Here is a 9,197-nt window from a genome sequence, read left to right as displayed (position 1 = left end):
AAAAACCCAGCAACGCTCGACTACACACCCCTAGTTGTCACCTACTACCCCCACAAACCTGTTGTGAAACCTGCACAACACCTTCAGAAGAGCCTAGGAGCTTAAATTCATAATTTTGCTAGACACCATAAAATCAGGGTCTGAAAATACACTTGGTGTAGGGCTTATTACAACAATCTGTAATCCACTAACCCCCCATTTTGTCTTATGACTGGAAGGATGTTAATGGGCCTGTGACGGGGCAGCCTCACCCTACACTAGCCCCAGCGGTGCCAGACCAGTAGCTCTGATGGAGGAAGTCCCGCCCCGTTTGTACTGGCCATGCTCCAAGTGCTCTGGGAGTATAAAAGGAGGGAATTCAGTTTAGTCTGGGTTGGCAGCCGCAGGGGAAGGACCTAACCGTGGAGCTCCTGTGGAGGACCAGCCATCACTCTTGAAGCTGCTGGGAACGGAGGTTTCTACAGGCCGGCATGAACCCCTACTGCGGGAAGAACCAGGGGAGGTGACAGACCCGGAGAGCCGCAGAGAACCTTGGGATTCCTGGGAGACCCCAACTCCCAGGCCCATAGGAAGCGACCCGGGGGGGGGGGAGCGGGGGCGACGGACTGGTACCTGGCCCCTGGTGAACCTCAGCATGTTTCAGTAGGACCCCTCCACTGAGCCAGTAGTAAAGTCCTACTGCTCTGTAATGAGGGTTCATTTTATAGACTCTGGCCATTAGGTGATGCTGCCCTGTGACCAGGGGCAATTCTATAGACTCTGGCCACTAGGCCGGGCTGCCCTGTGACCAGTGGCACTTCTATAGACTCTGGCCATTAGGCTGTGCTGCCCTGTGACCAGGGCTGCCTCTATAGACTCTGGCCATTAGGGCGTGCCACCCTGTGACCAGGGGCAAATCTATAGACTCTGGCCAGTAGGCCGTGCTGCCCTGCATAAGCACCCACAGGGCCCCTTAACATTCAATGGTCCCTTAGACTGTTTTAAATACTTATGTTAAACAATCTGTTCCACCTTGTATTTAGTTGTGACACTTTCCCAGACCTGAAGAAGAGCTCAAAAACTTGTCTTTTTCACCAGTAGAAGTTGATCTTATAAAAGATATTACCTGACCCACTTTATCCATTCCTTTGTTAACTCCAGGTTAGATTTTGTAATTCATTTTACATAGAGCTACATCTGTAAGTCCATCTGAAGCTGGCGCAGAAATCAGCACTTCACCTGGTATGAGATACATCATTCTGGGAGCATAGGACACTATGCATTTGGATCTGCACCCGCTTCCTATAAGGAACTGCATGGAATTTAATTTGATTTAATGGCCTGGGACCTACTTAGCTGAAAGACCTACTTTCTCCCCATGCCATACTGCAACAGCTGTCATCAGTGTAGGTGCCTGAGCAGAAACCCCACTCATATGATAGAGAGGGGAGAGCTGTCAGTGCATTCTCTATGCCGGCCCCTCAACTTTGTAACTACCTCCACATATCGGTCCAAAATGGTCATAGTTTGTTAACCTCCAGGACACATTTCAAGACATATGAAATGTCACCCATTGGGTCGGTGCTGGTGGGAGATCATAAAGATCTGCAAAATAAATAATAGCAGCATTGAATGTTTCTGTACAGGGGGCATGGGCACGCTCAGTGCTCAATAAATAATTCTGGGATACAATCTGAATACAGAATCTGAACATCAATACTGACAATTGTTCAACTGTATACAATGAATATCATGTAACTACAAACCCTGTAGATTACTGCTGTACAGAAGAGTTGGGGTGGGGGGACTAAAAATCAATGCCATTTGATGTGCTCACAATAAGGAAGCAGTCCCTGTCCTCAGACCGTAGAGTATCAGACCTCACTGCTCTATTGGTTTCTGATAGCACTGGTTCTGGAATTCTCCTGTTGCTGCCTCCTGGTCTGCCCAACACTTCCGGATGCTAGAGTCACTACACCCATTGAGTTCTTCTGCATCTTTTCTTCAGTCACAGAGGAAAGCCAGCCTGATGCCTCAGGTTTCCACAATGAGCTATGGGAAATCATTCAGTACATCATGCCAGCTGAAGACCAGATTTTGGTACCCTCCCTCACACTCAGTAGTGCCTTACCACAAGTAGTCCCACTGACTTCAATGGGATGACTCATGGTGTAAGGTGCTATTCAAAGGGAATACGTGAAACAGAATCTGGTCCTGAGAAAACATCACTGCTGTATTTTACAAAAAAAAAATTCCTTACATTTCCCTGGTATACGGTTGATTTCTCATTTCTCTCACTTTGCTCTACCATGCCCATCTGCACTACTCAGTTGGTTTATAGTGTGGTGGTGCCAGATTTTGAGAACATTCTTTTCATGCATATCTATCTACTTCAGGTACTTATATGATCCCCATTCCTGTAATGTCTGAGTATCTCATAAGCTTTCATGTATTTATCCTCACAACACATCTGTGAGAGAGGGCAGTGCTATTATCATCATTTTACAGATGGGGAACTGAGGCACAGAGAGACTTACCCAAATTCACACAGGAAGTCTTTGGAGGAGGAGGAAACCAATTCTGACAACCCAGCTAGTAGCCTAACCAGTGGACTATCCTTCCTCGCCCTCCATCAGTAGGAAGGCTATTGTGGCTCTTTCTTCCACACTAACAGTTTTGCTGAAATAATGCCCGATAGGCAGCTATAAACCCAGATATATTTGAATGTAGTCAGTTATAATTTAAAAGTTACATCTTGGGCACCTTTCAAACTCCACAGAATAACCTCTTGTGTTCTTGTGTTACGCCTACGCTATTTTCCTTCTTTATCCTTGACTATATGTTTATGTTCTTTACTAAAGGTCAGCTGTGTAACATTAATAGAAGCAAATCCCCTTAAGCAGATCCCTCTTATTTTATGATGTGCAGCAAACCAAAATAACTTTAGTTGCACACAGAAGAGTCTGATCAAGAAACCAAAGAACCACAGTCAAAAACAACAAGCTGTTTCCAAAATCAAGGAGTAAGCTAGTAATAATTAGGTTGTTTCTACTTCAGTCTCTCTTGATACATTCATGCAGAGTGATTTCTGATCTCCATTAGCTGTGCCCATTTGAAAGGATCCTTATTAAAGATTTGGATGGATTCTTATATTTTTCAGCTTACATTGAGTCAAGTACTGTAGATATATTTTAAGAAAGAACTGGATAATTTTGTGGCCATTATAACACTGTAGTAGTGATGCATGCAAAGAAAATGATCATCAAATCTCATTGTTTAGATTAGAATGTAAGTGGATTGCCAGAAGGGTCAGAAAGGAATCCCTTTCTTTTTACTACACTTTCTCTCATGCAGAGCGCTGCACAACAGTCCAGATGAATTATGGGTTTTTTCCTCCACTTCTGAAGCATCAGGTATTAGTCAATGTCAGAGGCAGGCTTGATGGACCAGCGGTTTGATCCAATATGAAAATTCTATGTTTCTGTGATGAAAAATAAACAAAACATACACACAGAGCTACTTCGCTATAATGAGCCATGTTCCTTGATACATTTAAGGGGTTGGCATGTGTAGTCCCACATATCTAAGACATGTTCCACATCTGGGGAGTGGTCACAAAGGCAAAAGACAAGCTGACACCTCAGTCAGGTGTCAACAAAATTGAATGGACCATCACCTGGCTAAGTGACCACTCTTTAGCTGGAAAGAGGGTATGGGTGAAAAATTGCTATCTTTACAAAGAAAGAGGAGACTTTTTGTTGACCTGAACCTCATCTGGAGATGTGTCTTGAAGAAGAGAAAAAACTATAAGAAGGGAGAGTAGACACCCCAGATCATCCTTCCCTTTATCTCTGCCCACAGTATCCACAACACCTGAAGAACAAAGGAAGCAGCACTGGTGTGGGGGAGGGATCCAGAAATTCAGCCAATAAGACTGCTGAAACATGTGGTCAGAGACACTTTGCGTGTAATTCAGTTAGCTTGTTTAGTTAGGCATTAGATGCATTTTATTTTTCTTGTAACCTATTCTGACTCTCATACCAGATTATACAAGAGAGTTTGTAGAATCTCCATCACTGGAGGTTTTTAAAAGCAGGTTCAACAAATACATGTCAGGGATGGTTTAGGTTTACATGATCCTTCCTTAGTACAGGGGGCTGGACTTGATGACCTCTCAGGCACCCCAATTTGAAAAATTGAGAGGACACAGCTGTTCATCAGTCCAGATTGTACCCTGGGTATGTCACAGTCCCCAGATATGATATTTTGCTGTGGTGAAAAAAAATCTCAAAGGCCCATCTCAGATACTGTTAAGAGATGTTCAGCACAATTCTGTAGTTACAGGGGGATTATAACTACTGAGGGACATAATTAAGGAATCTTATCCAATATAATCTTTCATTCAGACTGTAGGTTAACCATACTCAGTGTGCAGCTACCAGAAATAGCTTTCTCCTTCATGCCTGTTCAGTTGCAGAGTGATGAATGTACAAACAACAACAAATTCAGGGCTGAACATAAGAGCCAAAACTCTCTTTCAAATATATAACACTACAGACCTAATCCCAGTGTTTTAGGAGGAAGAAGAACAACATATCAGAATGAATTCTCTCTGTGGTGTCTCTGTAAGTATGCTGAACAGCTTCCTTCCTGTATTGGTGTAATTTCCATGATGGGAGAGAGAATCACCTGTATACATGCATGCTAACATATCTAAGGGGACACTGTCAACCGCAGGGCTAGCTGTTACTGTGTTAAAACTATCTCCAGATATGCCCTCTTCATGCTACAGGTTCTATGATTGGTTACTCTGGTGCAGTGTCACTCTGCAGAAAAAAGGGTACACATTTTCCTTGCACTACATATCCTGAGTGACTGGAACAGCAATGGTGCATGCTATGCCTCAGGCCTTGTCTATGCTAGCATTTTTTTCTGCATACCACATTTAGCATCAGTGCAGTTCCATGGCCACAAATGTGGGGGTGCTTAGGTAGGTGAGGAACCTGCTACTGGAGGGGTTTTTAACCCCTGTTTCATGTAGCTGCTTAGGCCAGGTCTAGATTATGTCGTGGTTGAAATGACAGCAGGCTGCCCTACACTATCTACTGGCACTCCTGCTATTGCTACGACTGATGCAGCTGGTGTTAACAACTGCAAGACATTTTTCAGAAAAAATCTGATGTCTGACACACCCTTCGCGTTCAAGAGAATGAAACTGCTGAGCATGATTGAAATGTCATGAGTGGGTGAGGGCAAAGCAGACAAGAGCTGAGCTATGGAATGGCAGAGAAGCCATGCCTAGCCCAGCATTTATAAGCAACAAGATGTGTTTCCTCCCTAAGAGGCTTCGCAGCTGAGCACCCATTTGTTCCCATATGCATGCACATCAGTCCCAGCTGGCTCCATCTGCTGTCCTATTCCCACCAGCCTGCAGCCTGAAAATGTGTCTCTACAAGGTCCAAGGTCCTCACACATGAGGAAAAGTTGGAAAGTTGGGCAGAGTCAGAGGGATCCATTGGTTTCCCAACACTGTGGAAAACCTGCTAAGGACTCTCACCTGGGCCCTCCATACAGTAAATCCCCTTTAAAGGAGTTTCCATGAGTTGCTGCCTACAGGGAAAGCCTTCTAAGGGTGGCTCTGCCTGAGTGAAATCCTCATTAAAAAAATAACAAGTTGCTTTATTGCCAGAGAAATATTCATTATTTTTAAAAATGGCGCATGAGTTTAGGACCTCCTGTCAGGATTTAAGGAGATACTGTCAGATTACACACCTTGGGTCAAATTGTCCTTTTTACAGGGTTGTCCCATACAGGGGACTGCATCTTCTGGGAGTTTTGACCAAGAGGGTCTTCATCCGACTGTTCCCCTGGAGGGGTGGAGATTGCTCTTTTACAAACTGAGAGGGAGTTGAATGGGTAGATCCTTTGATATGTGATAGAGGCTGTCGGCGCTACACTATTTTCTGGCCTCCCCATACTTCCTTAGTAGTATAGCTTCTTCCCATTACTGCATTTAGAACCTCTAAATAGTAGGTTTTCAATCAGCAATGGGGCAGATTATTTAAATTAATATTGACAGTGTCCTCACTGACATATGCTTGGAATCGCAGAAGAGTTGACAGGGAGATGAAATAACACAAGGAACAGTTGACCTCATCCCTCCCTATCCATCGGGATCAAAATTCCTAGAGTATCTGCAGCGCATCTCATGCACCAGCATAATGCTGCAGTGTTTGGGTTGTAAGGGACTGTTTAAATCCCAAGAGTTAAAGGCAAAAATTAAATTAGTAAAAATATTTCTCTTACTGTTATGTTTTATAATCCACGCATTTATCAAAGAAACTCTGGGGCTCAATTAGCACACAGTGTCTCTAACAATAACAAATTGCTTCTTTGTTCAGATTTCAAAGACTGGGACAACAGCTAATGTATCACTCCTTGGGGAGGGAAAGGGAAGAGAGAGAGAGAGAGAGAGAGAGAGAGAGAGAGAGAGAGAGAGAGAGAGAGAGAGAAAGAGAGAGCGTGTGTGTATATGTTGGGGGGAGAGCCCACTGGCTTAAGTGCTTTGATTTAAAATGTCATTTGCAAAGAGAGACCCTGACTGTCTACCCTTGTGAGGAAAAAAAAGTTTGGAAAATAATAAACAGTTAATGGAGAAATTTTAATGTAATCCTTTAATTACTTCATCTGCATGAGATTAGATGCTGAGTGAATTAGACTAAACAGAGAAAGAAGAATTTAAAAAAAAAACCCTAAAATTGCAGTCTTCAAACATCATGAATTTGCAGCCAGATAGTTTGTCACCATTCACATAAAACAGATGTCTATGTACAAAACAAAAAATAATAATCCAGAGGATTCTGGTGTAATTGACTGTGGAGACTGAACGTACTGAACTGTTTGGGATATCACAGTCACTTCTATGGTAATGAAGTGAAATAACACAAACACAAGGTGAATTTGTGACATCAGTAATAGCCAGATCCCCATGGCCAGTTACCTGGGAGTAAGGGACATAGTAGTCCAGTGTTTCTCAAACTGGGGTCGCTGCTTGTGTAGGGAAAGACCCTGGCAGGCCCGGACGGTTTGTTTACCTGCCCCTTCCATAGGTGTGGCCAATCGCGGCTCCCACTGGCCACGGTTCGCTGTTCCAGGTCAATGGGGGCTGCTGGAAGTGGTGCAGGCCAAGGGACTTACTAGCCGCCACTTTCAGCAGCTCCCATTGGCCTGGAGCAGTGAACCCTGGCCAGTGGGAGCTGCGATCGGCCGCAGACAGGGTAGGTAAACAAACTGGCCCGGCCCGCCAGGAGCTTTCCCTACACAAGCGGTGACCCCAATTTGAGAAACACTGTAGTAGTCCTTTATTCCTGCATATACGTATTCTGTACAAGCCAGAATGGTCTTGAGGACTGTTAGCCTGATGTAGAAGGGGCCTAAGAGAGAGTTCATCACCGAATTCATACAGCTACTTGCAGCTCTGGGGAGTCTGACCTCCTGTGTGACACAAGGGAAGTTCTCTGGCCTGTGTTATGCAGGAGTTAAGACTAGATGAGCATAATGGCCCCTTCTGGCCTTAGAATTTATAAGTTTATGCAAATATATTTAGAACTTGATTTTGATGTCACAAGGTTTCATATTAAATACATGCTTTGTATGGATGGTTGTATGCATGTGATTTTTGTAACACTTGACCTGTGGTATTGTGGAACTTCATATTTATTAGTAATGCAATGTGACATTGCTATGTGCATTTGAGATTAAAATGTACAAGATATTCACTGTGAAATACAAATCTAATCCAAACTTTTTTCTCAGTTTGCTAGGAATTGGAAAATGGGCCCTTTTTTTTAAAAAGTATACTCTATCAATTCCCAAGAATTTGTTTGGAGAGAAAATGGGACAGTGTTTGACTGAAAATGGCCTTGCACCGAAGATGTGTGTGTCTGGGGTGGGGGGGGAGGGAGAATTTCATACAAAGTAAAATTTGAGACCTCTGAAATCATGCACAACTACACTTCAAACATTTCAAACATTCAAAAATGTCATGAAATATAAGTTTTGAATCTCACACAAGTCATTTGAGGACAATATTGAGTTTTATGATTGCGCATGGGTAAGACAACAGAAAATGTGACAGTATTCTTTCACATTAACTTTCACTTTCACCTTAACCATATATGGAGCTCCAAATAAGTGGCTTTAAAAGTAATGTTGGAACTGGGAAGCAAATAACACTATGAGGTAAGGAACAATGTACTGAAGTCAAAGCTACTGTTACTGTTTGCTTTTCTGAATTAAAAAAAGCACTAGCTAAATCTATGTATCATAAGATATCATTCTCATTGAGATCACTCCTGAAATTTACCCTTAGAACTGGCTTTTCAAGAGCCTGCTCCGTGCTGTAATGAGCTTCTGTCTCCTACTTTATTCTCACACCCAGAGGGGAGACCAAATGGGCTACACATATATAACACCCATCCATTCTCAAACACTTTGGGCTATGCATTACTTTCAAACTTGACTTCCATGGATGTGCTAAGCTAGCTAGTCATTCATTAGCTCTTGTGTCATGCCACCACTCCACAGCACTGCCACACAGTCTGTTGGGCTACTTAATTTTTATAACTACTGCCACGTCAAATCATGTGGGACTTCTAAAGACACTTGTGTAATTCAGCTGGAATTGGCAGGGACTTACATTTCCCTAAACAATACCTTTAAAAAATTATCTTTGAGTATTTTCTTAAATATTGTATTATCCTGCTTCAGCTTTGAAGTCAGCAGTTTATAATTACTTGTAAATTCATTCACAATTTTTTTCCTGTATTAATGTTTCATTATATGCTTCAGGATAAAAGAATGAAAGATTTTTGTCTGATGAGCTATCAAGAATAAGATTATGCACACAAAATATTTAACAAGTTCACTTAAAGAACTACTGTCCCCTTATTGAAACCCGAAATTTGATCTACCTTACAATTGTTATAATCTGGTGGGAAATGTTATCCAAATTAACTTTTAAAGAAAATCCATCACTATCTCTGGCATACCAAACAAAACCAAACAATACATAAAGAATTGTTTACATAGGACCTACAATTCTTTGAGTTCTCCTGATGTACAGACAGAAGAAGGGAACACAATATCTAATTAACCTGTTTCCAATATGTTGCTGATATCAGTGTTCCAAATCATGCAAGTCTCCAGTTTTTATATTT

Source organism: Mauremys mutica, chromosome 3, assembly GCF_020497125.1.
Source record: "Mauremys mutica isolate MM-2020 ecotype Southern chromosome 3, ASM2049712v1, whole genome shotgun sequence".
Lineage (NCBI taxonomy): Eukaryota > Metazoa > Chordata > Testudines > Geoemydidae > Mauremys > Mauremys mutica.
The sequence above is the reverse complement of the archived record's forward strand: the minus strand, read 5'-3'. Positions refer to the sequence as shown.